Source organism: Pseudophryne corroboree, unplaced genomic scaffold (genome assembly GCF_028390025.1).
Source record: "Pseudophryne corroboree isolate aPseCor3 unplaced genomic scaffold, aPseCor3.hap2 scaffold_801, whole genome shotgun sequence".
In the NCBI taxonomy this organism is placed as follows: domain Eukaryota; kingdom Metazoa; phylum Chordata; class Amphibia; order Anura; family Myobatrachidae; genus Pseudophryne; species Pseudophryne corroboree.
Window position 1 is genome coordinate 62,440 of NW_026970380.1, and position 27,039 is coordinate 89,478.

Genomic DNA, 27,039 nt, shown 5'->3' on the forward strand with positions numbered 1-27,039 from the left:
CGAAACCTGAAAATGAAAGTTTCTGCTGCTAAATTTCTTTTTGCTGACTTGCTACTCAGTAACAAACTGCAAACACCCAAACATGTTGAAACCCACGATCGTACTAGGGATTTTAAGGTCTTCAGTCTATTGCTCTCACAACTGAGCTATTTTGGCAAGCTATACTGATAAGAATGTCTTTTTTTAGGAGCTAAAGATTTTGCAAACTGAAATAACATAAAATGCTTTTCAAGATCAAAACCTGAAAACAACAGTTTTTGCTGCTAAATTGCTATTCAGTAGCAAAAGCAAACACCCAACCATGCTAAACCCCAGGATTGAACAAGACACCCTTAGATCTTCAGTCTAATGTTCTCACAACTGAGCTATTTCGCCAAGCTCTACTAATAAGAAATTCTTTTATTGGGGCTAATAATAATGCAAACTGTAATAACATGAAATGATCTTGAAGACCAGAACCTGAACACGGCAGTTTCTGCTGCTAAATTGCTATTCTGTAACAAAAAAACAGCAACTAAATATGCCGAAACCCGGGATCGAACCAGGGACCTTTAGATCTTCAGTCTAACGCTCTCCCAACTGAGCTATTTCGGCTAATTGTGAAAGATGTCCAGCCGTATTTGGGGTTTTAGGCTGGGGAAAAAAAGAGCATTAAGTGTTCTTGATGAACAACACCTGATAATGAAAGATTCTGCTGGTAAATTGCTATTCTGTAACAAAAATACAGAAACTAAACATGCCGAATCCTGGGATCAAACCCAGGACCTTTAGATCTTCAGTTTAATGCTCTCACAAAAGAGCTATTGCGTGTAAGTCTGACGTTTAGAAAGTCTTTTTTGGTGTTTAAGATAAGGCAAACTGAAAGAACATCAAGTGTCCTAGAGGGCGAAACCTGAAAATGAAAGTTTCTGCTGCTAAATTTCTTTTTGCTGAATTGCTACTCAGTAACAAACTGCAAACACCCAAACATGTGGAAACCCACGATCGTACTAGGGATTTTAAGGTCTTCAGTCTATTGCTCTCACAACTGAGCTATTTTGGCAAGCTATACTGATAAGAATGTCTTTTTTTACGAGCTAAAGATTTTGCAAACTGAAATAACATAAAATGCTTTTCAAGATCAAAACCTGAACACAACAGTTTTTGCTGCTAAATTGCTATTCAGTAGCAAAAGCAAACACCCAACCATGCTAAACCCCAGGATTGAACAAGACACCCTTAGATCTTCAGTCTAATGTTGTCACAACTGAGCTATTTCGCCAAGCTCTACTAATAAGAAATTATTTTATTGGGGCTAATAATAATGCAAACTGTAATAACATGAAATGTTCTTGAAGACCAGAACCTGAACACGGCAGTTTCTGCTGCTAAATTGCTATTCTGTAACAAAAAAAACAGCAACTAAATATGCCGAAACCCGGGATCGAACCAGGGACCTTTAGATCTTCAGTCTAACGCTCTCCCAACTGAGCTATTTCGGCTAATTCTGACAGATGTGAAGTCGTATTTGGGGTTTTAGGTTGGGGAAAAAAGAGCATCAAGTGTTCTTGAAGAGCAACACCTTATAATGAAAGATTCTGCTGGTAAATTGCTATTCTGTAACAAAAATACAGCTACTAAACATGCCGAAACCCGGGATCGAACCAGGGACTTATAGATCTTCAGTCTAATGCTCTCCCAAATGAGATATTGCAGCTACATCTGACATGTGGAAAGTCTTTTTTGGTGTTTAAGATAAGGCAAACTGAAAGAACATCAAGTGTCCTAGAGGGCGAAACCTGAAAATAAACGTTTCTGCTGCTAAATTTCTTTTTGCTGAATTGCTACTCAGTAACAAAATGCAAACACCCAAACATGTGGAAACCCACGATCGTACTAGGGATTTTAAGGTCTTCAGTCTATTGCTCTCACAACTGAGCTATTTTGGCAAGCTATACTGATAAGAATGTCTTTTTTTGGAGCTAAAGATTTTGCAAACTGAAATAACATAAAATGTTTTTCAAGATCAAAAACTGAAAACAACAGTTTTTGCTGCTAAATTGCTATTCAGTAGCAAAAGCAAACACCCAACCATGCTAAACCCCAGGATTGAACAAGACACCCTTAGATCTTCAGTCTAATGTTCTCACAACTGAGCTATTTCGCCAAGCTCTACTAATAAGAAATTCTTTTATTGGGGCTAATAATAATGCAAACTGTAATAACATGAAATGATCTTGAAGACCAGAACCTGAACACGGCAGTTTCTGCTGCTAAATTGCTATTCTGTAACAAAAAAACAGCAACTAAATATGCCGAAACCCGGGATCGAACCAGGGACCTTTAGATTTTCAGTCTAACGCTCTCCCAACTGAGCTATTTCGGCTAATTGTGAAAGATGTCAAGCCGTATTTGGGGTTTTAGGCTGGGAAAAATAAGAGCATTAAGTGTTCTTGATGTACAACACCTGATAATGAAAGATTCTGCTGGTAAATTGCTATTCTGTAACAAAAATACAGCAACTAAACATGCCGAATCCCGGGATCGAACCCAGGACCTTTAGATCTTCAGTTTAATGCTCTCACAAAAGAGCTATTGCGTGTAAGTCTGACGTTTAGAAAGTCTTTTTTGGTGTTTAAGATAAGGCAAACTGAAAGAACATCAAGTGTCCTAGAGGGCGAAACCTGAAAATGAAAGTTTCTGCTGCTAAATTTCTTTTTGCTGAATTGCTACTCAGTAACAAACTGCAAACACCCAAACATGTGGAAACCCACAATCGTACTAGGGATTTTAAGGTCTTCAGTCTATTGCTCTCACAACTGAGCTATTTTGGCAAGCTATACTGATAAGAATGTCTTTTTTTAGGAGCTAAAGATTTTGCAAACTGAAATAACATAAAATGCTTTTCAAGATCAAAACCTGAACACAACAGTTTTTGCTGTTAAATTGCTATTCAGTAGCAAAAGCAAACACCCAACCATGCTAAACCCTAGGATTGAACAAGACACCCTTAGATCTTCAGTCTAATGTTGTCACAACTGAGCTATTTCGCCAAGCTCTACTAATAAGAAATTCTTTTATTGGGGCTAATAATAATGCAAACTATAATAACATGAAATGTTCTTGAAGACCAGAACCTGAACACGGCAGTTTCTGCTGCTAAATTGCTATTCTGTAACAAAAAAAACAGCAACTAAATATGCCGAAACCCGGGATCGAACCAGGGACCTTTAGATCTTCAGTCTAACGCTCTCCCAACTGAGCTATTTCGGCTAATTGTGACAGATGTGAAGTCGTATTTGGGGTTTTAGGTTGGGAAAAAAAGAGCATCAAGTGTTCTTGAAGAGCAACACCTTATAATGAAAGATTCTGCTGGTAAATTGCTATTCTGTAACAAAAATACAGCTACTAAACATGCCGAAACCCGGGATCGAACCAGGGACTTATAGATCTTCAGTCTAATGCTCTCCCAAATGAGCTATTGCAGCTACGTCTGACATTTGGAAAGTCTTTTTTGGTGTTTAAGATAAGGCAAACTGAAAGAACATCAAGTGTCCTAGAGGGCGAAACCTGAAAATAAACGTTTCTGCTGCTAAATTTCTTTTTGCTGAATTGCTACTCAGTAACAAAATGCAAACACCCAAACATGTGGAAACCCACGATCGTACTAGGGATTTTAAGGTCTTCAGTCTATTGCTCTCACAACTGAGCTATTTTGGCAAGCTATACTGATAAGAATGTCTTTTTTTGGAGCTAAAGATTTTGCAAACTGAAATAACATAAAATGTTTTTCAAGATCAAAAACTGAAAACAACAGTTTTTGCTGCTAAATTGCTATTCAGTAGCAAAAGCAAACACCCAACCATGCTAAACCCCAGGATTGAACAAGACACCCTTAGATCTTCAGTCTAATGTTCTCACAACTGAGCTATTTCGCCAAGCTCTACTAATAAGAAATTCTTTTATTGGGGCTAATAATAATGCAAACTGTAATAACATGAAATGAACTTGAAGACCAGAACCTGAACACGGCAGTTTCTGCTGCTAAATTGCTATTCTGTAACAAAAAAACAGCAACTAAACATGCCAAAACCCAGGATCGAACCAGGGACCTTTAGATCTTCAGTCTAACACTCTCTCAACTGAGCTATTTCGGCTAATTGTGAAAGATGTCAAGCCGTATTTGGGGTTTTAGGCTGGGGGAAAAAATGAGCATTAAGTGTTCTTGATGAACAACACCTGATAATGAAAGATTCTGCTGGTAAATTGCTATTCTGTAACAAAAATACAGCAACTAAACATGCCGAATCCTGGGATCGAACCCAGGAGCTTTAGATCTTCAGTTTAATGCTCTCACAAAAGAGCTATTGCGTGTAAGTCTGACGTTTAGAAAGTCTTTTTTGGTGTTTAAGATAAGGCAAACTGAAAGAACATCAAGTGTCCTAGAGGGCGAAACCTGAAAATGAAAGTTTCTGCTGCTAAATTTCTTTTTGCTGACTTGCTACTCAGTAACAAACTGCAAACACCCAAACATGTTGAAACCCACGATCGTACTAGGGATTTTAAGGTCTTCAGTCTATTGCTCTCACAACTGAGCTATTTTGGCAAGCTATACTGATAAGAATGTCTTTTTTTAGGAGCTAAAGATTTTGCAAACTGAAATAACATAAAATGCTTTTCAAGATCAAAACCTGAAAACAACAGTTTTTGCTGCTAAATTGCTATTCAGTAGCAAAAGCAAACACCCAACCATGCTAAACCCCAGGATTGAACAAGACACCCTTAGATCTTCAGTCTAATGTTCTCACAACTGAGCTATTTCGCCAAGCTCTACTAATAAGAAATTCTTTTATTGGGGCTAATAATAATGCAAACTGTAATAACATGAAATGATCTTGAAGACCAGAACCTGAACACGGCAGTTTCTGCTGCTAAATTGCTATTCTGTAACAAAAAAACAGCAACTAAATATGCCGAAACCCGGGATCGAACCAGGGACCTTTAGATCTTCAGTCTAACACTCTCCCAACTGAGCTATTTCGGCTAATTGTGAAAGATGTCAAGCCGTATTTGGGGTTTTAGGCTGGGGAAAAAAAGAGCATTAAGTGTTCTTGATGAACAACACCTGATAATGAAAGATTCTGCTGGTAAATTGCTATTCTGTAACAAAAATACAGCAACTAAACATGCCGAATCCTGGGATCAAACCCAGGACCTTTAGATCTTCAGTTTAATGCTCTCACAAAAGAGCTATTGCGTGTAAGTCTGACGTTTAGAAAGTCTTTTTTGGAGTTTAAGATAAGGCAAACTGAAAGAACATCAAGTGTCCTAGAGGGCGAAACCTGAAAATGAAAGTTTCTGCTGCTAAATTTCTTTTTGCTGAATTGCTACTCAGTAACAAACTGCAAACACCCAAACATGTGGAAACCCACGATCGTACTAGGGATTTTAAGGTCTTCAGTCTATTGCTCTCACAACTGAACTATTTTGGCAAGCTATACTGATAAGAATGTCTTTTTTTAGGAGCTAAAGATTTTGCAAACTGAAATAACATAAAATGCTTTTCAAGATCAAAACCTGAACACAACAGTTTTTGCTGCTAAATTGCTATTTAGTAGCAAAAGCAAACACCCAACCATGCTAAACCCCAGGATTGAACAAGACACCCTTAGATCTTCAGTCTAATGTTGTCACAACTGAGCTATTTCGCCAAGCTCTACTAATAAGAAATTATTTTATTGGGGCTAATAATAATGCAAACTGTAATAACATGAAATGTTCTTGAAGACCAGAACCTGAACACGGCAGTTTCTGCTGCTAAATTGCTATTCTGTAACAAAAAAAACAGCAACTAAATATGCCGAAACCCGGGATCGAACCAGGGACCTTTAGATCTTCAGTCTAACGCTCTCCCAACTGAGCTATTTCGGCTAATTCTGACAGATGTGAAGTCGTATTTGGGGTTTTAGGTTGGGAAAAAAAGAGCATCAAGTGTTCTTGAAGAGCAACACCTTATAATGAAAGATTCTGCTGGTAAATTGCTATTCTGTAACAAAAATACAGCTACTAAACATGCCGAAACCCGGGATCGAACCAGGGACTTATAGATCTTCAGTCTAATGCTCTCCCAAATGAGCTACTGCAGCTACTTCTGACATGTGGAAAGTCTTTTTTGGTGTTTAAGATAAGGCAAACTGAAAGAACATCAAGTGTCCTAGAGGGCAAAACCTGAAAATAAACGTTTCTGCTGCTAAATTTCTTTTTGCTGAATTGCTACTCAGTAACAAAATGCAAACACCCAAACATGTGGAAACCCACGATCGTACTAGGGATTTAAGGTCTTCAGTCTATTGCTCTCACAACTGAGCTATTTTGGCAAGCTATACTGATAAAAATGTCTTTTTTTGGAGCTAAAGATTTTGCAAACTGAAATAACATAAAATGTTTTTCAAGATCAAAAACTGAAAACAACAGTTTTTGCTGCTAAATTGCTATTCAGTAGCAAAAGCAAACACCCAACCATGCTAAACCCCAGGATTGAACAAGACACCCTTAGATCTTCAGTCTAATGTTCTCACAACTGAGCTATTTCGCCAAGCTCTACTAATAAGAAATTCTTTTATTGGGGCTAATAATAATGCAAACTGTAATAACATGAAATGATCTTGAAGACCAGAACCTGAACACGGCAGTTTCTGCTGCTAAATTGCTATTCTGTAACAAAAAAACAGCAACTAAATATGCCGAAACCCGGGATCGAACCAGGGACCTTTAGATCTTCAGTCTAACGCTCTCCCAACTGAGCTATTTCGGCTAATTGTGAAAGATGTCAAGCCGTATTTGGGGTTTTAGGCTGGGAAAAAAAAGAGCATTAAGTGTTCTTGATGTACAACACCTGATAATGAAAGATTCTGCTGGTAAATTGCTATTCTGTAACAAAAATACAGCAACTAAACATGCCGAATCCTGGGATCGAACCCAGGACCTTTAGATCTTCAGTTTAATGCTCTCACAAAAGAGCTATTGCGTGTAAGTCTGACGTTTAGAAAGTCTTTTTTGGTGTTTAAGATAAGGCAAACTGAAAGAACATCAAGTGTCCTAGAGGGCGAAACCTGAAAATGAAAGTTTCTGCTGCTAAATTTCTTTTTGCTGAATAACAAACTGCAAACACCCAAACATGTGGAAACCCACAATCGTACTAGGGATTTTAAGGTCTTCAGTCTATTGCTCTCACAACTGAGCTATTTTGGCAAGCTATACTGATAAGAATGTCTTTTTTTAGGAGCTAAAGATTTTGCAAACTGAAATAACATAAAATGCTTTTCAAGATCAAAACCTGAACACAACAGTTTTTGCTGCTAAATTGCTATTCAGTAGCAAAAGCAAACACCCAACCATGCTAAACCCCAGGATTGAACAAGACACCCTTAGATCTTCAGTCAAATGTTGTCACAACTGAGCTATTTCGCCAAGCTCTACTAATAAGAAATTCTTTTATTGGGGCTAATAATAATGCAAACTGTAATAACATGAAATGTTCTTGAAGACCAGAACCTGAACACAGCAGTTTCTGCTGCTAAATTGCTATTCTGTAACAAAAAAAACAGCAACTAAATATGCCGAAACCCGGGATCAAACCAGGGACCTTTAGATCTTCAGTCTAACGCTCTCCCAACTGAGCTATTTCGGCTAATTGTGACAGATGTGAAGTCGTATTTGGGGTTTTAGGTTGGGAAAAAAAGAGCATCAAGTGTTCTTGAAGAGCAACACCTTATAATGAAAGATTCTGCTGGTAAATTGCTATTCTGTAACAAAAATACAGCTACTAAACATGCCGAAACCCGGGATCGAACCAGGGACTTATAGATCTTCAGTCTAATGCTCTCCCAAATGAGCTATTGCAGCTAGGTCTGACATTTGGAAAGTCTTTTTTGGTGTTTAAGATAAGGCAAACTGAAAGAACATCAAGTGTCCTAGAGGGCGAAACCTGAAAATAAACGTTTCTGCTGCTAAATTTCTTTTTGCTGAATTGCTACTCAGTAACAAAATGCAAACACCCAAACATGTGGAAACCCACGATCGTACTAGGGATTTTAAGGTCTTCAGTCTATTGCTCTCACAACTGATCTATTTTGGCAAGCTATACTGATAAGAATGTCTTTTTTTGGAGCTAAAGATTTTGCAAACTGAAATAACATAAAATGTTTTTCAAGATCAAAAACTGAAAACAACAGTTTTTGCTGCTAAATTGCTATTCAGTAGCAAAAGCAAACACCCAACCATGCTAAACCCCAGGATTGAACAAGACACCCTTAGATCTTCAGTCTAATGTTCTCACAACTGAGCTATTTCGCCAAGCTCTACTAATAAGAAATTCTTTTATTGGGGCTAATAATAATGCAAACTGTAATAACATGAAATGAACTTGAAGACCAGAACCTGAACACGGCAGTTTCTGCTGCTAAATTGCTATTCTGTAACAAAAAAACAGCAACTAAATATGCCGAAACCCAGGATCGAACCAGGGACCTTCAAATCTTCAGTCTAACACTCTCCCAACTGAGCTATTTCGGCTAATTGTGAGAGATGTCACGCCGTATTTGGGGTTTTAGGCTGGGGAAAAAATGAGCATTAAGTGTTCTTGATGAACAACACCTGATAATGAAAGATTCTGCTGGTAAATTGCTATTCTGTAACAAAAATACAGCAACTAAACATGCCGAATCCTGGGATCGAATTCAGGAGCTTTAGATCTTCAGTTTAATGCTCTCACAAAAGAGCTATTGCGTGTAAGTCTGACGTTTAGAAAGTCTTTTTTGCTGTTTAAGATAAGGCAAACTGAAAGAACATCAAGTGTCCTAGAGGGCGAAACCTGAAAATGAAAGGTTCTGCTGCTAAATTTCTTTTTGCTGACTTGCTACTCAGTAACAAACTGCAAACACCCAAACATGTTGAAACCCATGATCGTACTAGGGATTTTAAGGTCTTCAGTCTATTGCTCTCACAACTGAGCTATTTTGGCAAGCTATACTGATAAGAATGTCTTTTTTTAGGAGCTAAAGATTTTGCAAACTGAAATAACATAAAATGCTTTTCAAGATCAAAACCTGAACACAACAGTTTTTGCTGCTAAATTGCTATTCAGTAGCAAAAGCAAACACCCAACCATGCTAAACCCCAGGATTGAACAAGACACCCTTAGATCTTCAGTCTAATGTTGTCACAACTGAGCTATTTCGCCAAGCTCTACTAATAAGAAATTATTTTATTGGGGCTAATAATAATGCAAACTGTAATAACATGAAATGTTCTTGAAGACCAGAACCTGAACACGGCAGTTTCTGCTGCTAAATTGCTATTCTGTAACAAAAAAAACAGCAACTAAATATGCCGAAACCCGGGATCGAACCAGGGACCTTTAGATCTTCAGTCTAACGCTCTCCCAACTGAGCTATTTCGGCTAATTCTGACAGATGTGAAGTCGTATTTGGGGTTTTAGGTTGGGAAAAAAAGAGCATCAAGTGTTCTTGAAGAGCAACACCTTATAATGAAAGATTCTGCTGGTAAATTGCTATTCTGTAACAAAAATACAGCTACTAAACATGCCGAAACCAGGGATCGAACCAGGGACTTATAGATCTTCAGTCTAATGCTCTCCCAAATGAGCTACTGCAGCTACTTCTGACATGTGGAAAGTCTTTTTTGGTGTTTAAGATAAGGCAAACTGAAAGAACATCAAGTGTCCTAGAGGGCAAAACCTGAAAATAAACGTTTCTGCTGCTAAATTTCTTTTTGCTGAATTGCTACTCAGTAACAAAATGCAAACACCCAAACATGTGGAAACCCACGATCGTACTAGGGATTTAAGGTCTTCAGTCTATTGCTCTCACAACTGAGCTATTTTGGCAAGCTATACTGATAAAAATGTCTTTTTTTGGAGCTAAAGATTTTGCAAACTGAAATAACATAAAATGTTTTTCAAGATCAAAAACTGAAAACAACAGTTTTTGCTGCTAAATTGCTATTCAGTAGCAAAAGCAAACACCCAACCATGCTAAACCCCAGGATTGAACAAGACACCCTTAGATCTTCAGTCTAATGTTCTCACAACTGAGCTATTTCGCCAAGCTCTACTAATAAGAAATTCTTTTATTGGGGCTAATAATAATGCAAACTGTAATAACATGAAATGATCTTGAAGACCAGAACCTGAACACGGCAGTTTCTGCTGCTAAATTGCTATTCTGTAACAAAAAAACAGCAACTAAATATGCCGAAACCCGGGATCGAACCAGGGACCTTTAGATCTTCAGTCTAACGCTCTCCCATCTGAGCTATTTCGGCTAATTGTGAAAGATGTCAAGCCGTATTTGGGGTTTTAGGCTGGGAAAAAAAAGAGCATTAAGTGTTCTTGATGTACAACACCTGATAATGAAAGATTCTGCTGGTAAATTGCTATTCTGTAACAAAAATACAGCAACTAAACATGCCGAATCCTGGGATCGAACCCAGGACCTTTAGATCTTCAGTTTAATGCTCTCACAAAAGAGATATTGCGTGTAAGACTGACGTTTAGAAAGTCTTTTTTGGTGTTTAAGATAAGGCAAACTGAAAGAACATCAAGTGTCCTAGAGGGCGAAACCTGAAAATGAAAGTTTCTGCTGCTAAATTTCTTTTTGCTGAATAACAAACTGCAAACACCCAAACATGTGGAAACCCACAATCGTACTAGGGATTTTAAGGTCTTCAGTCTATTGCTCTCACAACTGAGCTATTTTGGCAAGCTATACTGATAAGAATGTCTTTTTTTAGGAGCTAAAGATTTTGCAAACTGAAATAACATAAAATGCTTTTCAAGATCAAAACCTGAACACAACAGTTTTTGCTGCTAAATTGCTATTCAGTAGCAAAAGCAAACACCCAACCATGCTAAACCCCAGGATTGAACAAGACACCCTTAGATCTTCAGTCTAATGTTGTCACAACTGAGCTATTTCGCCAAGCTCTACTAATAAGAAATTATTTTATTGGGGCTAATAATAATGCAAACTGTAATAACATGAAATGTTCTTGAAGACCAGAACCTGAACACGGCAGTTTCTGCTGCTAAATTGCTATTCTGTAACAAAAAAAACAGCAACTAAATATGCCAAAACCCGGGATCGAACCAGGGACCTTTAGATCTTCAGTCTAACGCTCTCCCAACTGAGCTATTTCGGCTAATTGTGACAGATGTGAAGTCGTATTTGGGTTTTAGGTTGGGAAAAAAAGAGCATCAAGTGTTCTTGAAGAGCAACACCTTATAATGAAAGATTCTGCTGGTAAATTGCTATTCTGTAACAAAAAAAACAGCAACTAAACATGCCGAAACCCAGGATCGAACCAGGGACCTTTAGATCTTCAGTCTAACGCTCTCCCAACTGAGCTATTTCGGCTAATTGTGAAAAATGTCAAGCCGTATTTGGGGTTTTAGGCTGGGGAAAAAAAGAGCATTAAGTGTTCTTGATGAACAACACCTGATAATGAAAGATTCTGCTGGTAAATTGCTATTCTGTAACAAAAATACAGCAACTAAACATGCCGAATCCAGGGATCAAACCCAGGACCTTTAGATCTTCAGTTTAATGCTCTCACAAAAGAGCTATTGCGTGTAAGTCTGACGTTTAGAAAGTCTTTTTTGGTGTTTAAGATAAGGCAAACTGAAAGAACATCAAGTGTCCTAGAGGGCGAAACCTGAAAATGAAAGTTTCTGCTGCTAAATTTCTTTTTGCTGAATTGCTACTCAGTAACAAACTGCAAACACCCAAACATGTGGAAACCCACGATCGTACTAGGGATTTTAAGGTCTTCAGTCTATTGCTCTCACAACTGAGCTATTTTGGCAAGCTATACTGATAAGAATGTCTTTTTTTAGGAGCTAAAGATTTTGCAAACTGAAATAACATAAAATGCTTTTCAAGATCAAAACCTGAACACAACAGTTTTTGCTGCTAAATTGCTATTCAGTAGCAAAAGCAAACACCCAACCATGCTAAACCCCAGGATTGAACAAGACACCCTTAGATCTTCAGTCTAATGTTCTCACAACTGAGCTATTTCGCCAAGCTCTACTAATAAGAAATTCTTTTATTGGGGCTAATAATAATGCAAACTGTAATAACATGAAATGAACTTGAAGACCAGAACCTGAACACGGCAGTTTCTGCTGCTAAATTGCTATTCTGTAACAAAAAAAACAGCAACTAAATATGCCGAAACCCGGGATCGAACCAGGGACCTTTAGATCTTCAGTCTAACGCTCTCCCAACTGAGCTATTTCGGCTAATTCTGACAGATGTTAAGTCGTATTTGGGGTTTTAGGTTGGGAAAAAAAGAGCATCAAGTGTTCTTGAAGAGCAACACCTTATAATGAAAGATTCTGCTGGTAAATTGCTATTCTGTAACAAAAATACAGCTACTAAACATGCCGAAACACGGGATCGAACCAGGGACTTATAGATCTTCATTCTAATGCTCTCCCAAATGAGCTATTGCAGCTACGTCTGACATTTGGAAAGTCTTTTTTGGTGTTTAAGATAAGGCAAACTGAAAGAACATCAAGTGTCCTAGAGGGCGAAACCTGAAAATAAACGTTTCTGCTGCTAAATTTCTTTTTGCTGAATTGCTACTCAGTAACAAAATGCAAACACCCAAACATGTGGAAACCCATGATCGTACTAGGGATTTTAAGGTCTTCAGTCTATTGCTCTCACAACTGAGCTATTTTGGCAAGCTATACTGATAAGAATGTCTTTTTTTGGAGCTAAAGATTTTGCAAACTGAAATAACATAAAATGTTTTTCAAGATCAAAAACTGAAAACAACAGTTTTTGCTGCTAAATTGCTATTCAGTAGCAAAAGCAAACACCCAACCATGCTAAACCCCAGGATTGAACAAGACACCCTTAGATCTTCAGTCTAATGTTGTCACAACTAAGCTATTTCGCCAAGCTCTACTAATAAGAAATTCTTTTATTGGGGCTAATAATAATGCAAACTGTAATAACATGAAATGTTCTTGAAGACCAGAACCTGAACACGGCAGTTTCTGCTGCTAAATTGCTATTCTGTAACAAAAAAAAACAGCAACTAAATATGCCGAAACCCGGGATCGAACCAGGGACCTTTAGATCTTCAGTCTAACGCTCTCCCAACTGAGCTATTTCGGCTAATTGTGACAGATGTGAAGTCGTATTTGGGGTTTTAGGTTGGGAAAAAAAGAGCATCAAGTGTTCTTGAAGAGCAACACCTTATAATGAAAGATTCTGCTGGTAAATTGCTGTTCTGTAACAAAAATACAGCTACTAAACATGCCGAAACCCGGGATCGAACCAGGGATTTATAGATTTTCAGTCTAATGCTCTCCCAAACGAGCTATTGCAGCTACGTCTGACATTTGGAAAGTCTTTTTTGGTGTTTAAGATAAGGCAAACTGAAAGAACATCAAGTGTCCTAGAGGGCGAAACCTGAAAATGAAAGTTTCTGCTGCTAAATTTCTTTTTGCTGAATTGCTACTCAGTAACAAACTGCAAACACCCAAACATGTGGAAACCCACGATCGTACTAGGGATTTTAAGGTCTTCAGTCTATTGCTCTCACAACTGAGCTATTTTGGCAAGCTATACTGATAAGAATGTCTTTTTTTAGGAGCTAAAGATTTTGCAAACTGAAATAACATAAAATGCTTTTCAAGATCAAAACCTGAACACAACAGTTTTTGCTGCTAAATTGCTATTCAGTAGCAAAAGCAAACACCCAACCATGCTAAACCCCAGGATTGAACAAGACACCCTTAGATCTTCAGTCTAATGTTGTCACAACTGAGCTATTTCGCCAAGCTCTACTAATAAGAAATTATTTTATTGGGGCTAATAATAATGCAAACTGTAATAACATGAAATGTTCTTGAAGACCAGAACCTGAACACGGCAGTTTCTGCTGCTAAATTGCTATTCTGTAACAAAAAAAACAGCAACTAAATATGCCGAAACCCGGGATCGAACCAGGGACCTTTAGATCTTCAGTCTAACGCTCTCCCAACTGAGCTATTTCGGCTAATTGTGACAGATGTGAAGTCGTATTTGGGGTTTTAGGTTGGGAAAAAAAGAGCATCAAGTGTTCTTGAAGAGCAACACCTTATAATGAAAGATTCTGCTGGTAAATTGCTATTCTGTAACAAAAAAACAGCAACTAAATATGCCGAAACCCAGGATCGAACCAGGGACCTTTAGATCTTCAGTCTAACGCTCTCCCAACTGAGCTATTTCGGCTAATTGTGAAAAATGTCAAGCCGTATTTGGGGTTTTAGGCTGGGGAAAAAAAGAGCATTAAGTGTTCTTGATGAACAACACCTGATAATGAAAGATTCTGCTGGTAAATTGCTATTCTGTAACAAAAATACAGCAACTAAACATGCCGAATCCTGGGATCAAACCCAGGACCTTTAGATCTTCAGTTTAATGCTCTCACAAAAGAGCTATTGCGTGTAAGTCTGACGTTTAGAAAGTCTTTTTTGGTGTTTAAGATAAGGCAAACTGAAAGAACATCAAGTGTCCTAGAGGGCGAAAAACTGAAAATGAAAGTTTCTGCTGCTAAATTTCTTTTTGCTGAATTGCTACTCAGTAACAAACTGCAAACACCCAAACATGTGGAAACCCACGATCGTACTAGGGATTTTAAGGTCTTCAGTCTATTGCTCTCACAACTGAGCTATTTTGGCAAGCTATACTGATAAGAATGTCTTTTTTTAGGAGCTAAAGATTTTGCAAACTGAAATAACATAAAATGCTTTTCAAGATCAAAACCTGAACACAACAGTTTTTGCTGCTAAATTGCTATTCAGTAGCAAAAGCAAACACCCAACCATGCTAAACCCCAGGATTGAACAAGACACCCTTAGATCTTCAGTCTAATGTTCTCACAACTGAGCTATTTCGCCAAGCTCTACTAATAAGAAATTCTTTTATTGGGGCTAATAATAATGCAAACTGTAATAACATGAAATGAACTTGAAGACCAGAACCTGAACACGGCAGTTTCTGCTGCTAAATTGCTATTCTGTAACAAAAAAAACAGCAACTAAATATGCCGAAACCCGGGATCGAACCAGGGACCTTTAGATCTTCAGTCTAACGCTCTCCCAACTGAGCTATTTCGGCTAATTCTGACAGATGTTAAGTCGTATTTGGGGTTTTAGGTTGGGAAAAAAAGAGCATCAAGTGTTCTTGAAGAGCAACACCTTATAATGAAAGATTCTGCTGGTAAATTGCTATTCTGTAACAAAAATACAGCTACTAAACATGCCGAAACCCGGGATCGAACCAGGGACTTATAGATTTTCATTCTAATGCTCTCCCAAATGAGCTATTGCAGCTACGTCTGACATTTGGAAAGTCTTTTTTGGTGTTTAAGATAAGGCAAACTGAAAGAACATCAAGTGTCCTAGAGGGCGAAACCTGAAAATAAACGTTTCTGCTGCTAAATTTCTTTTTGCTGAATTGCTACTCAGTAACAAAATGCAAACACCCAAACATGTGGAAACCCACGATCGTACTAGGGATTTTAAGGTCTTCAGTCTATTGCTCTCACAACTGAGCTATTTTGGCAAGCTATACTGATAAGAATGTCTTTTTTTGGAGCTAAAGATTTTGCAAACTGAAATAACATAAAATGTTTTTCAAGATCAAAAACTGAAAACAACAGTTTTTGCTGCTAAATTGCTATTCAGTAGCAAAAGCAAACACCCAACCATGCTAAACCCCAGGATTGAACAAGACACCCTTAGATCTTCAGTCTAATGTTCTCACAACTGAGCTATTTCGCCAAGCTCTACTAATAAGAAATTCTTTTATTGGGGCTAATAATAATGCAAACTGTAATAACATGAAATGATCTTGAAGACCAGAACCTGAACACGGCAGTTTCTGCTGCTAAATTGCTATTCTGTAACAAAAAAACAGCAACTAAATATGCAGAAACCCAGGATCGAACCAGGGACCTTTAGATCTTCAGTCTAAAGCTCTCCCAACTGAGCTATTTCGGCTAATTGAGAAAGATGTCAAGCCGTATTTGGGGTTTTAGGCTGGGAAAAAAAAGAGCATTAAGTGTTCTTGATGAACAACACCTGATAATGAAAGATTCTGCTGGTAAATTGCTATTCTGTAACAAAAATACAGCAACTAAACATGCCGAATCCTGGGATCAAACCCAGGACCTTTAGATCTTCAGTTTAATGCTCTCACAAAAGAGATATTGCGTGTAAGTCTGACGTTTAGAAAGTCTTTTTTGGTGTTTAAGATAAGGCAAACTGAAAGAACATCAAGTGTCCTAGAGGGCGAAACCTGAAAATGAAAGTTTCTGCTGCTAAATTTCTTTTTGCTGAATTGCTACTCAGTAACAAACTGCAAACACCCAAACATGTGGAAACCCACGATCGCACTAGGGATTTTAAGGTCTTCAGTCTATTGCTCTCACAACTGAGCTATTTTGGCAAGCTATACTGATAAGAATGTCTTTTTTTAGGAGCTAAAGATTTTGCAAACTGAAATAACATAAAATGCTTTTCAAGATCAAAACCTGAACACAACAGTTTTTGCTGCTAAATTGCTATTCAGTAGCAAAAGCAAACACCCAACCATGCTAAACCCCAGGATTGAACAAGACACCCTTAGATCTTCAGTCTAATGTTGTCACAACTGAGCTATTTCGCCAAGCTCTACTAATAAGAAATTCTTTTATTGGGGCTAATAATAATGCAAACTGTAATAACATGAAATGTTCTTGAAGACCAGAACCTGAACACGGCAGTTTCTGCTGCTAAATTGCTATTCTGTAACAAAAAAAACAGCAACTAAATATGCCGAAACCCAGGATCGAACCAGGGACCTTTAGATCTTCAGTCTAACGCTCTCCCAACTGAGCTACTTCGGCTAATTGCGACAGATGTGAAGTCGTATTTGGGGTTTTAGGTTGGGAAAAAAAGAGCATCAAGTGTTCTTGAAGAGCAACACCTTATAATGAAAGATTCTGCTGGTAAATTGCTATTCTGTAACAAAAATACAGCTACTAAACATGCCGAAACCCGGGATCGAACCAGGGACTTATAGATCTTCAGTCTAATGCTCTCACAAATGAGCTATTGCAGCTACATCTGACATTTGGAAAGTCTTTTTTGGTGTTTAAGATAAGGCAAACTGAAAGGACATCAAGTGTCCTAGAGGGCGAAACCTGAAAATAAAAGTTTCTGCTGCTAAATTTCTTTTTGCTAAATTGCTACTGAGTAACAAAATGCAAACACCCAAACATGTGGAAACCCACGATCGTACTAGGGATTTTAAGGTCTTCAGTCTATTGCTCTCACAACTGAGCTATTTTGGCAAGCTATACTGATAAAAATGTCTTTTTTTGGAGCTAAAGATTTTGCAAACTGAAATAACATAATATGTTTTTCAAGATCAAAAACTGAAAACAACAGCTTTTGCTGCTAAATTGCTATTCAGTAGCAAAAGCAAACACCCAACCATGCTAAACCCCAGGATTGAACAAGACACCCTTAGATCTGCAGTCTAATGTTCTCACAACTGAGCTATTTCGCCAAGCTCTACTAATAAGAAATTCTTTTATTGGGGCTAATAATAATGCAAACTGTAATAACATGAAATGTTCTTGAAGACCAGAACCTGAACACGGCAGTTTCTGCTGCTAAATTGCTATTCTGTAACAAAAAAAACAGCAACTAAATATGCCGAAACCCGGGACCTTTAGATCTTCAGTCTGACGCTCTCCCAACTGAGCTACTTTGGCTAATTGTGACAGATGTGAAGTTGTATTTGGGGTTTTAGGTTGGGAAAAAAGAGCATCAAGTGTTCATGAAGAGCAACACCTTATAATGAAAGAATCTGCTGGTAAATTGCTATTCTGTAACAAAAATACAGCTACTAAACATGCCGAAACCCGAGATCGAACCAGGGACTTATAGATCTTCAGTCTAATGGTCTCCCAAATGAGCTATTGCAGCTACGTCTGACATTTGGAAAGTCTTTTTTGGTGTTTAAGATAAGGCAAACTGAAAGAACATCAAGTGTCCTAGAGGGCAAAACCTGAAAATAAACGTTTCTGCTGCTAAATTTCTTTTTGCTGAATTGCTACTCAGTAACAAAATGCAAACACCCAAACATGTGGAAACCCACGATCGTACTAGGGATTTTAAGGTCTTCAGTCTATTGCTCTCACAACTGAGCTATTTTGGCAAGCTATACTGATAAAAATGTCTTTTTTTGGAGCTAAAGATTTTGCAAACTGAAATAACATAAAATGTTTTTCAAGATCAAAAACTGAAAACAACAATTTTTGCTGCTAAATTGTTATTCAGTAGCAAAAGCAAACACCCAACCATGCTAAACCCCAGGATTGAACAAGACACCCTTAGATCTTCAGTCTAATGTTCTCACAACTGAGCTATTTCGCCAAGCTCTACTAATAAGAAATTCTTTTATTGGGGCTAATAATAATGCAAACTGTAATAACATGAAATGATCTTGAAGACCAGAACCTGAACACGGCAGTTTCTGCTGCTAAATTGCTATTCTGTAACAAAAAAACAGCAACTAAATATGCAGAAACCCAGGATCGAACCAGGGACCTTTAGATCTTCAGTCTAAAGCTCTCCCAACTGAGCTATTTCGGCTAATTGAGAAAGATGTCAAGCCGTATTTGGGGTTTTAGGCTGGGAAAAAAAAGAGCATTAAGTGTTCTTGATGAACAACACCTGATAATGAAAGATTCTGCTGGTAAATTGCTATTCTGTAACAAAAATACAGCAACTAAACATGCCGAATCCTGGGATCAAACCCAGGACCTTTAGATCTTCAGTTTAATGCTCTCACAAAAGAGATATTGCGTGTAAGTCTGACGTTTAGAAAGTCTTTTTTGGTGTTTAAGATAAGGCAAACTGAAAGAACATCAAGTGTCCTAGAGGGCGAAACCTGAAAATGAAAGTTTCTGCTGCTAAATTTCTTTTTGCTGAATTGCTACTCAGTAACAAACTGCAAACACCCAAACATGTGGAAACCCACGATCGCACTAGGGATTTTAAGGTCTTCAGTCTATTGCTCTCACAACTGAGCTATTTTGGCAAGCTATACTGATAAGAATGTCTTTTTTTAGGAGCTAAAGATTTTGCAAACTGAAATAACATAAAATGCTTTTCAAGATCAAAACCTGAACACAACAGTTTTTGCTGCTAAATTGCTATTCAGTAGCAAAAGCAAACACCCAACCATGCTAAACCCCAGGATTGAACAAGACACCCTTAGATCTTCAGTCTAATGTTGTCACAACTGAGCTATTTCGCCAAGCTCTACTAATAAGAAATTCTTTTATTGGGGCTAATAATAATGCAAACTGTAATAACATGAAATGTTCTTGAAGACCAGAACCTGAACACGGCAGTTTCTGCTGCTAAATTGCTATTCTGTAACAAAAAAAACAGCAACTAAATATGCCGAAACCCAGGATCGAACCAGGGACCTTTAGATCTTCAGTCTAACGCTCTCCCAACTGAGCTACTTCGGCTAATTGCGACAGATGTGAAGTCGTATTTGGGGTTTTAGGTTGGGAAAAAAAGAGCATCAAGTGTTCTTGAAGAGCAACACCTTATAATGAAAGATTCTGCTGGTAAATTGCTATTCTGTAACAAAAATACAGCTACTAAACATGCCGAAACCCGGGATCGAACCAGGGACTTATAGATCTTCAGTCTAATGCTCTCACAAATGAGCTATTGCAGCTACATCTGACATTTGGAAAGTCTTTTTTGGTGTTTAAGATAAGGCAAACTGAAAGGACATCAAGTGTCCTAGAGGGCGAAACCTGAAAATAAAAGTTTCTGCTGCTAAATTTCTTTTTGCTAAATTGCTACTGAGTAACAAAATGCAAACACCCAAACATGTGGAAACCCACGATCGTACTAGGGATTTTAAGGTCTTCAGTCTATTGCTCTCACAACTGAGCTATTTTGGCAAGCTATACTGATAAAAATGTCTTTTTTTGGAGCTAAAGATTTTGCAAACTGAAATAACATAATATGTTTTTCAAGATCAAAAACTGAAAACAACAGCTTTTGCTGCTAAATTGCTATTCAGTAGCAAAAGCAAACACCCAACCATGCTAAACCCCAGGATTGAACAAGACACCCTTAGATCTGCAGTCTAATGTTCTCACAACTGAGCTATTTCGCCAAGCTCTACTAATAAGAAATTCTTTTATTGGGGCTAATAATAATGCAAACTGTAATAACATGAAATGTTCTTGAAGACCAGAACCTGAACACGGCAGTTTCTGCTGCTAAATTGCTATTCTGTAACAAAAAAAACAGCAACTAAATATGCCGAAACCCGGGACCTTTAGATCTTCAGTCTGACGCTCTCCCAACTGAGCTACTTTGGCTAATTGTGACAGATGTGAAGTTGTATTTGGGGTTTTAGGTTGGGAAAAAAGAGCATCAAGTGTTCATGAAGAGCAACACCTTATAATGAAAGAATCTGCTGGTAAATTGCTATTCTGTAACAAAAATACAGCTACTAAACATGCCGAAACCCGAGATCGAACCAGGGACTTATAGATCTTCAGTCTAATGGTCTCCCAAATGAGCTATTGCAGCTACGTCTGACATTTGGAAAGTCTTTTTTGGTGTTTAAGATAAGGCAAACTGAAAGAACATCAAGTGTCCTAGAGGGCAAAACCTGAAAATAAACGTTTCTGCTGCTAAATTTCTTTTTGCTGAATTGCTACTCAGTAACAAAATGCAAACACCCAAACATGTGGAAACCCACGATCGTACTAGGGATTTTAAGGTCTTCAGTCTATTGCTCTCACAACTGAGCTATTTTGGCAAGCTATACTGATAAAAATGTCTTTTTTTGGAGCTAAAGATTTTGCAAACTGAAATAACATAAAATGTTTTTCAAGATCAAAAACTGAAAACAACAATTTTTGCTGCTAAATTGTTATTCAGTAGCAAAAGCAAACACCCAACCATGCTAAACCCCAGGATTGAACAAGACACCCTTAGATCTTCAGTCTAATGTTCTCACAACTGAGCTATTTCGCCAAGCTCTACTAATAAGAAATTCTTTTATTGGGGCTAATAATAATGCAAACTGTAATAACATGAAATGATCTTGAAGACCAGAACCTGAACACGGCAGTTTCTGCTGCTAAATTGCTATTCTGTAACAAAAAAACAGCAACTAAATATGCAGAAACCCAGGATCGAACCAGGGACCTTTAGATCTTCAGTCTAAAGCTCTCCCAACTGAGCTATTTCGGCTAATTGAGAAAGATGTCAAGCCGTATTTGGGGTTTTAGGCTGGGAAAAAAAAGAGCATTAAGTGTTCTTGATGAACAACACCTGATAATGAAAGATTCTGCTGGTAAATTGCTATTCTGTAACAAAAATACAGCAACTAAACATGCCGAATCCTGGGATCAAACCCAGGACCTTTAGATCTTCAGTTTAATGCTCTCACAAAAGAGATATTGCGTGTAAGTCTGACGTTTAGAAAGTCTTTTTTGGTGTTTAAGATAAGGCAAACTGAAAGAACATCAAGTGTCCTAGAGGGCGAAACCTGAAAATGAAAGTTTCTGCTGCTAAATTTCTTTTTGCTGAATTGCTACTCAGTAACAAACTGCAAACACCCAAACATGTGGAAACCCACGATCGCACTAGGGATTTTAAGGTCTTCAGTCTATTGCTCTCACAACTGAGCTATTTTGGCAAGCTATACTGATAAGAATGTCTTTTTTTAGGAGCTAAAGATTTTGCAAACTGAAATAACATAAAATGCTTTTCAAGATCAAAACCTGAACACAACAGTTTTTGCTGCTAAATTGCTATTCAGTAGCAAAAGCAAACACCCAACCATGCTAAACCCCAGGATTGAACAAGACACCCTTAGATCTTCAGTCTAATGTTGTCACAACTGAGCTATTTCGCCAAGCTCTACTAATAAGAAATTCTTTTATTGGGGCTAATAATAATGCAAACTGTAATAACATGAAATGTTCTTGAAGACCAGAACCTGAACACGGCAGTTTCTGCTGCTAAATTGCTATTCTGTAACAAAAAAAACAGCAACTAAATATGCCGAAACCCAGGATCGAACCAGGGACCTTTAGATCTTCAGTCTAACGCTCTCCCAACTGAGCTACTTCGGCTAATTGCGACAGATGTGAAGTCGTATTTGGGGTTTTAGGTTGGGAAAAAAAGAGCATCAAGTGTTCTTGAAGAGCAACACCTTATAATGAAAGATTCTGCTGGTAAATTGCTATTCTGTAACAAAAATACAGCTACTAAACATGCCGAAACCCGGGATCGAACCAGGGACTTATAGATCTTCAGTCTAATGCTCTCACAAATGAGCTATTGCAGCTACATCTGACATTTGGAAAGTCTTTTTTGGTGTTTAAGATAAGGCAAACTGAAAGGACATCAAGTGTCCTAGAGGGCGAAACCTGAAAATAAAAGTTTCTGCTGCTAAATTTCTTTTTGCTAAATTGCTACTGAGTAACAAAATGCAAACACCCAAACATGTGGAAACCCACGATCGTACTAGGGATTTTAAGGTCTTCAGTCTATTGCTCTCACAACTGAGCTATTTTGGCAAGCTATACTGATAAAAATGTCTTTTTTTGGAGCTAAAGATTTTGCAAACTGAAATAACATAATATGTTTTTCAAGATCAAAAACTGAAAACAACAGCTTTTGCTGCTAAATTGCTATTCAGTAGCAAAAGCAAACACCCAACCATGCTAAACCCCAGGATTGAACAAGACACCCTTAGATCTGCAGTCTAATGTTCTCACAACTGAGCTATTTCGCCAAGCTCTACTAATAAGAAATTCTTTTATTGGGGCTAATAATAATGCAAACTGTAATAACATGAAATGTTCTTGAAGACCAGAACCTGAACACGGCAGTTTCTGCTGCTAAATTGCTATTCTGTAACAAAAAAAACAGCAACTAAATATGCCGAAACCCGGGACCTTTAGATCTTCAGTCTGACGCTCTCCCAACTGAGCTACTTTGGCTAATTGTGACAGATGTGAAGTTGTATTTGGGGTTTTAGGTTGGGAAAAAAGAGCATCAAGTGTTCATGAAGAGCAACACCTTATAATGAAAGAATCTGCTGGTAAATTGCTATTCTGTAACAAAAATACAGCTACTAAACATGCCGAAACCCGAGATCGAACCAGGGACTTATAGATCTTCAGTCTAATGGTCTCCCAAATGAGCTATTGCAGCTACGTCTGACATTTGGAAAGTCTTTTTTGGTGTTTAAGATAAGGCAAACTGAAAGAACATCAAGTGTCCTAGAGGGCAAAACCTGAAAATAAACGTTTCTGCTGCTAAATTTCTTTTTGCTGAATTGCTACTCAGTAACAAAATGCAAACACCCAAACATGTGGAAACCCACGATCGTACTAGGGATTTTAAGGTCTTCAGTCTATTGCTCTCACAACTGAGCTATTTTGGCAAGCTATACTGATAAAAATGTCTTTTTTTGGAGCTAAAGATTTTGCAAACTGAAATAACATAAAATGTTTTTCAAGATCAAAAACTGAAAACAACAATTTTTGCTGCTAAATTGTTATTCAGTAGCAAAAGCAAACACCCAACCATGCTAAACCCCAGGATTGAACAAGACACCCTTAGATCTTCAGTCTAATGTTCTCACAACTGAGCTATTTCGCCAAGCTCTACTAATAAGAAATTCTTTTATTGGGGCTAATAATAATGCAAACTGTAATAACATGAAATGATCTTGAAGACCAGAACCTGAACACGGCAGTTTCTGCTGCTAAATTGCTATTCTGTAACAAAAAAACAGCAACTAAATATGCAGAAACCCAGGATCGAACCAGGGACCTTTAGATCTTCAGTCTAAAGCTCTCCCAACTGAGCTATTTCGGCTAATTGAGAAAGATGTCAAGCCGTATTTGGGGTTTTAGGCTGGGAAAAAAAAGAGCATTAAGTGTTCTTGATGAACAACACCTGATAATGAAAGATTCTGCTGGTAAATTGCTATTCTGTAACAAAAATACAGCAACTAAACATGCCGAATCCTGGGATCAAACCCAGGACCTTTAGATCTTCAGTTTAATGCTCTCACAAAAGAGATATTGCGTGTAAGTCTGACGTTTAGAAAGTCTTTTTTGGTGTTTAAGATAAGGCAAACTGAAAGAACATCAAGTGTCCTAGAGGGCGAAACCTGAAAATGAAAGTTTCTGCTGCTAAATTTCTTTTTGCTGAATTGCTACTCAGTAACAAACTGCAAACACCCAAACATGTGGAAACCCACGATCGCACTAGGGATTTTAAGGTCTTCAGTCTATTGCTCTCACAACTGAGCTATTTTGGCAAGCTATACTGATAAGAATGTCTTTTTTTAGGAGCTAAAGATTTTGCAAACTGAAATAACATAAAATGCTTTTCAAGATCAAAACCTGAACACAACAGTTTTTGCTGCTAAATTGCTATTCAGTAGCAAAAGCAAACACCCAACCATGCTAAACCCCAGGATTGAACAAGACACCCTTAGATCTTCAGTCTAATGTTGTCACAACTGAGCTATTTCGCCAAGCTCTACTAATAAGAAATTCTTTTATTGGGGCTAATAATAATGCAAACTGTAATAACATGAAATGTTCTTGAAGACCAGAACCTGAACACGGCAGTTTCTGCTGCTAAATTGCTATTCTGTAACAAAAAAAACAGCAACTAAATATGCCGAAACCCAGGATCGAACCAGGGACCTTTAGATCTTCAGTCTAACGCTCTCCCAACTGAGCTACTTCGGCTAATTGCGACAGATGTGAAGTCGTATTTGGGGTTTTAGGTTGGGAAAAAAAGAGCATCAAGTGTTCTTGAAGAGCAACACCTTATAATGAAAGATTCTGCTGGTAAATTGCTATTCTGTAACAAAAATACAGCTACTAAACATGCCGAAACCCGGGATCGAACCAGGGACTTATAGATCTTCAGTCTAATGCTCTCACAAATGAGCTATTGCAGCTACATCTGACATTTGGAAAGTCTTTTTTGGTGTTTAAGATAAGGCAAACTGAAAGGACATCAAGTGTCCTAGAGGGCGAAACCTGAAAATAAAAGTTTCTGCTGCTAAATTTCTTTTTGCTAAATTGCTACTGAGTAACAAAATGCAAACACCCAAACATGTGGAAACCCACGATCGTACTAGGGATTTTAAGGTCTTCAGTCTATTGCTCTCACAACTGAGCTATTTTGGCAAGCTATACTGATAAAAATGTCTTTTTTTGGAGCTAAAGATTTTGCAAACTGAAATAACATAATATGTTTTTCAAGATCAAAAACTGAAAACAACAGCTTTTGCTGCTAAATTGCTATTCAGTAGCAAAAGCAAACACCCAACCATGCTAAACCCCAGGATTGAACAAGACACCCTTAGATCTGCAGTCTAATGTTCTCACAACTGAGCTATTTCGCCAAGCTCTACTAATAAGAAATTCTTTTATTGGGGCTAATAATAATGCAAACTGTAATAACATGAAATGTTCTTGAAGACCAGAACCTGAACACGGCAGTTTCTGCTGCTAAATTGCTATTCTGTAACAAAAAAAACAGCAACTAAATATGCCGAAACCCGGGACCTTTAGATCTTCAGTCTGACGCTCTCCCAACTGAGCTACTTTGGCTAATTGTGACAGATGTGAAGTTGTATTTGGGGTTTTAGGTTGGGAAAAAAGAGCATCAAGTGTTCATGAAGAGCAACACCTTATAATGAAAGAATCTGCTGGTAAATTGCTATTCTGTAACAAAAATACAGCTACTAAACATGCCGAAACCCGAGATCGAACCAGGGACTTATAGATCTTCAGTCTAATGGTCTCCCAAATGAGCTATTGCAGCTACGTCTGACATTTGGAAAGTCTTTTTTGGTGTTTAAGATAAGGCAAACTGAAAGAACATCAAGTGTCCTAGAGGGCAAAACCTGAAAATAAACGTTTCTGCTGCTAAATTTCTTTTTGCTGAATTGCTACTCAGTAACAAAATGCAAACACCCAAACATGTGGAAACCCACGATCGTACTAGGGATTTTAAGGTCTTCAGTCTATTGCTCTCACAACTGAGCTATTTTGGCAAGCTATACTGATAAAAATGTCTTTTTTTGGAGCTAAAGATTTTGCAAACTGAAATAACATAAAATGTTTTTCAAGATCAAAAACTGAAAACAACAATTTTTGCTGCTAAATTGTTATTCAGTAGCAAAAGCAAACACCCAACCATGCTAAACCCCAGGATTGAACAAGACACCCTTAGATCTTCAGTCTAATGTTCTCACAACTGAGCTATTTCGCCAAGCTCTACTAATAAGAAATTCTTTTATTGGGGCTAATAATAATGCAAACTGTAATAACATGAAATGATCTTGAAGACCAGAACCTGAACACGGCAGTTTCTGCTGCTAAATTGCTATTCTGTAACAAAAAAACAGCAACTAAATATGCAGAAACCCAGGATCGAACCAGGGACCTTTAGATCTTCAGTCTAAAGCTCTCCCAACTGAGCTATTTCGGCTAATTGAGAAAGATGTCAAGCCGTATTTGGGGTTTTAGGCTGGGAAAAAAAAGAGCATTAAGTGTTCTTGATGAACAACACCTGATAATGAAAGATTCTGCTGGTAAATTGCTATTCTGTAACAAAAATACAGCAACTAAACATGCCGAATCCTGGGATCAAACCCAGGACCTTTAGATCTTCAGTTTAATGCTCTCACAAAAGAGATATTGCGTGTAAGTCTGACGTTTAGAAAGTCTTTTTTGGTGTTTAAGATAAGGCAAACTGAAAGAACATCAAGTGTCCTAGAGGGCGAAACCTGAAAATGAAAGTTTCTGCTGCTAAATTTCTTTTTGCTGAATTGCTACTCAGTAACAAACTGCAAACACCCAAACATGTGGAAACCCACGATCGTACTAGGGATTTTA

The 27,039-nt window shown here is 37.8% G+C and overlaps 28 non-coding genes across 28 annotated transcripts; all 28 read right to left on the reverse strand.

The window, feature by feature from the left end:
* Positions 1 to 521: 521 nt before the first annotated feature.
* On the reverse strand, positions 522 to 594 carry TRNAF-GAA (transfer RNA phenylalanine (anticodon GAA)). The gene has a single exon. It is a non-coding gene; the product is annotated as a tRNA-Phe (tRNA).
* Positions 595 to 1,408: 814 nt separating this feature from the next.
* On the reverse strand, positions 1,409 to 1,481 carry TRNAF-GAA (transfer RNA phenylalanine (anticodon GAA)). The gene has a single exon. It is a non-coding gene; the product is annotated as a tRNA-Phe (tRNA).
* An 811-nt stretch (positions 1,482 to 2,292) lies between these two features.
* On the reverse strand, positions 2,293 to 2,365 carry TRNAF-GAA (transfer RNA phenylalanine (anticodon GAA)). The gene has a single exon. It is a non-coding gene; the product is annotated as a tRNA-Phe (tRNA).
* Positions 2,366 to 3,179: 814 nt separating this feature from the next.
* On the reverse strand, positions 3,180 to 3,252 carry TRNAF-GAA (transfer RNA phenylalanine (anticodon GAA)). Its single transcript has one exon. It is a non-coding gene; the product is annotated as a tRNA-Phe (tRNA).
* Positions 3,253 to 4,063: 811 nt separating this feature from the next.
* Positions 4,064 to 4,136, reverse strand: TRNAF-GAA (transfer RNA phenylalanine (anticodon GAA)). Its single transcript has one exon. It is a non-coding gene; the product is annotated as a tRNA-Phe (tRNA).
* Positions 4,137 to 4,950: 814 nt separating this feature from the next.
* Positions 4,951 to 5,023, reverse strand: TRNAF-GAA (transfer RNA phenylalanine (anticodon GAA)). Its single transcript has one exon. It is a non-coding gene; the product is annotated as a tRNA-Phe (tRNA).
* An 814-nt stretch (positions 5,024 to 5,837) lies between these two features.
* On the reverse strand, positions 5,838 to 5,910 carry TRNAF-GAA (transfer RNA phenylalanine (anticodon GAA)). The gene has a single exon. It is a non-coding gene; the product is annotated as a tRNA-Phe (tRNA).
* Positions 5,911 to 6,720: 810 nt separating this feature from the next.
* On the reverse strand, positions 6,721 to 6,793 carry TRNAF-GAA (transfer RNA phenylalanine (anticodon GAA)). The gene has a single exon. It is a non-coding gene; the product is annotated as a tRNA-Phe (tRNA).
* Positions 6,794 to 7,596: 803 nt separating this feature from the next.
* Positions 7,597 to 7,669, reverse strand: TRNAF-GAA (transfer RNA phenylalanine (anticodon GAA)). The gene has a single exon. It is a non-coding gene; the product is annotated as a tRNA-Phe (tRNA).
* An 811-nt stretch (positions 7,670 to 8,480) lies between these two features.
* Positions 8,481 to 8,553, reverse strand: TRNAF-GAA (transfer RNA phenylalanine (anticodon GAA)). The gene has a single exon. It is a non-coding gene; the product is annotated as a tRNA-Phe (tRNA).
* An 814-nt stretch (positions 8,554 to 9,367) lies between these two features.
* TRNAF-GAA (transfer RNA phenylalanine (anticodon GAA)) lies at positions 9,368 to 9,440 on the reverse strand. Its single transcript has one exon. It is a non-coding gene; the product is annotated as a tRNA-Phe (tRNA).
* Positions 9,441 to 10,250: 810 nt separating this feature from the next.
* Positions 10,251 to 10,323, reverse strand: TRNAF-GAA (transfer RNA phenylalanine (anticodon GAA)). The gene has a single exon. It is a non-coding gene; the product is annotated as a tRNA-Phe (tRNA).
* An 803-nt stretch (positions 10,324 to 11,126) lies between these two features.
* Positions 11,127 to 11,199, reverse strand: TRNAF-GAA (transfer RNA phenylalanine (anticodon GAA)). Its single transcript has one exon. It is a non-coding gene; the product is annotated as a tRNA-Phe (tRNA).
* Positions 11,200 to 11,341: 142 nt separating this feature from the next.
* TRNAF-GAA (transfer RNA phenylalanine (anticodon GAA)) lies at positions 11,342 to 11,414 on the reverse strand. Its single transcript has one exon. It is a non-coding gene; the product is annotated as a tRNA-Phe (tRNA).
* Positions 11,415 to 12,228: 814 nt separating this feature from the next.
* TRNAF-GAA (transfer RNA phenylalanine (anticodon GAA)) lies at positions 12,229 to 12,301 on the reverse strand. Its single transcript has one exon. It is a non-coding gene; the product is annotated as a tRNA-Phe (tRNA).
* An 813-nt stretch (positions 12,302 to 13,114) lies between these two features.
* On the reverse strand, positions 13,115 to 13,187 carry TRNAF-GAA (transfer RNA phenylalanine (anticodon GAA)). The gene has a single exon. It is a non-coding gene; the product is annotated as a tRNA-Phe (tRNA).
* An 813-nt stretch (positions 13,188 to 14,000) lies between these two features.
* TRNAF-GAA (transfer RNA phenylalanine (anticodon GAA)) lies at positions 14,001 to 14,073 on the reverse strand. Its single transcript has one exon. It is a non-coding gene; the product is annotated as a tRNA-Phe (tRNA).
* A 142-nt stretch (positions 14,074 to 14,215) lies between these two features.
* Positions 14,216 to 14,288, reverse strand: TRNAF-GAA (transfer RNA phenylalanine (anticodon GAA)). Its single transcript has one exon. It is a non-coding gene; the product is annotated as a tRNA-Phe (tRNA).
* An 815-nt stretch (positions 14,289 to 15,103) lies between these two features.
* TRNAF-GAA (transfer RNA phenylalanine (anticodon GAA)) lies at positions 15,104 to 15,176 on the reverse strand. The gene has a single exon. It is a non-coding gene; the product is annotated as a tRNA-Phe (tRNA).
* An 811-nt stretch (positions 15,177 to 15,987) lies between these two features.
* TRNAF-GAA (transfer RNA phenylalanine (anticodon GAA)) lies at positions 15,988 to 16,060 on the reverse strand. Its single transcript has one exon. It is a non-coding gene; the product is annotated as a tRNA-Phe (tRNA).
* Positions 16,061 to 16,874: 814 nt separating this feature from the next.
* Positions 16,875 to 16,947, reverse strand: TRNAF-GAA (transfer RNA phenylalanine (anticodon GAA)). The gene has a single exon. It is a non-coding gene; the product is annotated as a tRNA-Phe (tRNA).
* Positions 16,948 to 18,630: 1,683 nt separating this feature from the next.
* TRNAF-GAA (transfer RNA phenylalanine (anticodon GAA)) lies at positions 18,631 to 18,703 on the reverse strand. The gene has a single exon. It is a non-coding gene; the product is annotated as a tRNA-Phe (tRNA).
* An 814-nt stretch (positions 18,704 to 19,517) lies between these two features.
* TRNAF-GAA (transfer RNA phenylalanine (anticodon GAA)) lies at positions 19,518 to 19,590 on the reverse strand. The gene has a single exon. It is a non-coding gene; the product is annotated as a tRNA-Phe (tRNA).
* A 1,683-nt stretch (positions 19,591 to 21,273) lies between these two features.
* On the reverse strand, positions 21,274 to 21,346 carry TRNAF-GAA (transfer RNA phenylalanine (anticodon GAA)). Its single transcript has one exon. It is a non-coding gene; the product is annotated as a tRNA-Phe (tRNA).
* Positions 21,347 to 22,160: 814 nt separating this feature from the next.
* TRNAF-GAA (transfer RNA phenylalanine (anticodon GAA)) lies at positions 22,161 to 22,233 on the reverse strand. The gene has a single exon. It is a non-coding gene; the product is annotated as a tRNA-Phe (tRNA).
* A 1,683-nt stretch (positions 22,234 to 23,916) lies between these two features.
* Positions 23,917 to 23,989, reverse strand: TRNAF-GAA (transfer RNA phenylalanine (anticodon GAA)). Its single transcript has one exon. It is a non-coding gene; the product is annotated as a tRNA-Phe (tRNA).
* Positions 23,990 to 24,803: 814 nt separating this feature from the next.
* TRNAF-GAA (transfer RNA phenylalanine (anticodon GAA)) lies at positions 24,804 to 24,876 on the reverse strand. The gene has a single exon. It is a non-coding gene; the product is annotated as a tRNA-Phe (tRNA).
* A 1,683-nt stretch (positions 24,877 to 26,559) lies between these two features.
* On the reverse strand, positions 26,560 to 26,632 carry TRNAF-GAA (transfer RNA phenylalanine (anticodon GAA)). Its single transcript has one exon. It is a non-coding gene; the product is annotated as a tRNA-Phe (tRNA).
* Between the last annotated feature and the right edge of the window lie 407 nt (positions 26,633 to 27,039).